The sequence below is a fragment of the Urocitellus parryii genome, unplaced genomic scaffold (assembly GCF_045843805.1).
Source record: "Urocitellus parryii isolate mUroPar1 unplaced genomic scaffold, mUroPar1.hap1 Scaffold_83, whole genome shotgun sequence".
NCBI classification, from domain to species: Eukaryota; Metazoa; Chordata; class Mammalia; order Rodentia; family Sciuridae; genus Urocitellus; species Urocitellus parryii.
In genome coordinates this window covers 1,045,001-1,046,648 of record NW_027554189.1, presented here as the reverse complement: position 1 = coordinate 1,046,648, position 1,648 = coordinate 1,045,001, and positions in this window count along the sequence as shown.

The window sequence follows — 1,648 nt, the reverse complement described above, 5'->3', positions numbered from 1 at the left end:
ATGGTTGCAAGAAGAATTAAGGGTTCCTGGGCGAGGGATGTGGCTCAGTCATGGAACACATCCCTGGAATATGTGAGCAACTGGGTTTCATCCAGAGCATTGCTAATTAGGGGTTTCTTCACTGAACAACTGAATGACTAAAAAGATTATTAGGGAAAAACACAAAATTAACCAAATGAATTTTCATTTTTTAAACAAGTTCATATTAAAATTTTCCTTCACTGATTTTGGAATAATATCCTCATTATGAAATGTGTAATAAGATTTTTGCCTGAAACAAATTTCAAACAAAGGTCACTTTAAATAGAGAAATAATTTAAAGTATATTTTATATCATCCAATATGACTAAAACCGTATCCAATTAACTGAACGATCATCAAGATTTGAGTGGAAAAACATTAGTTCTGCTTTTAAAATTCTATTTTGCAGAAAAATAAAGGGTTTTCCATGTTTATAGAAGCACAACTCACAATAGCCACATAATCGAACCAAACTAGGTGTCCATCAACAACAGATGGTTAGATAAAGAAAATGTGGTATATGTACACAATGGAGTTTTTTTTTCCATCATAAAGAAAAATGAAATTATGTCATTTTCAGGAAAATGTATGGAATTGCAAAGCATCATATTAAGTAAAATAAGCCAGAGTTAGAAAGTCAAGGATCATATATTTTCTCTCACATATGGAAACAAGAGAGATAAAAGGAAAAAGGAGATAGCTGGAAAATATAATGTAGAGCAATAGGCTAAAGGAAGGAGATTTCAGGACAGAATAAGGGAGGGATGAGGGTGATACTGGTGGTTATGTGTATATTCATATATGCCACAATAAAACCCACTACTCTGTATAATTGTTATGCACCAATAAAAAATAACTTTAAAAATTCCAGATACCCCTACAAAAAATAAGGGGTTTTTATAAGTGACAGTTCTCCAGTTTATTTTAGATTTTGCCTTGTTTAACAGAAACTTTCTTTAGCTCTTGAAGAAATATTTTTGATTTGGCTTACAGGTTATATTTCCTTTTACCTCTTGAAATGCCTTGCAGGAAGTAAGTTCATGGATATCACTTCAATATAACCTTTGTACCTATGGATATTTTGCTGTGCAAATGAGTTTGCAGATGCATGACCAGAAATTCTTGCCTACACCAAATATGAATTTAATCTCAGTACAAATGGAAGCTGAGACTATTATGTGCACAAGCTTCTCATTATTTAAAGCACAGTTTCTTTGCCCTGTGGATTTTCTGACATACAGTATTTGGTTGGAGGTACTACTCTCATTCATCTTCATATATGCAACTCACTGAAGCAGTAAGCATAAGGTATTGACTGTTTTTATTGATGATGGTGAAATATACTCTCTTTACCTATGATGAATAACTTTTCCTTTAATTATATATTCATTATATCTATGTCTTTCTGACCACAGACACATGCTGCCTTGATAATGAAATGGAAACTAAATCTTTGCATAAGTTGTACCGTGCAGATAGAGTTAAAATAACAGAGAAGCTAATAACATTTAGGGCAGGTGATAAAACAAGAAAAGATCCAAATTTGTGTTCTTGGTTTAGAAGCAAACAATAGAAACTCCAGATACCAATAACTTAAAAAAGATCAAAAGATTGCTTCTCTTCTTTG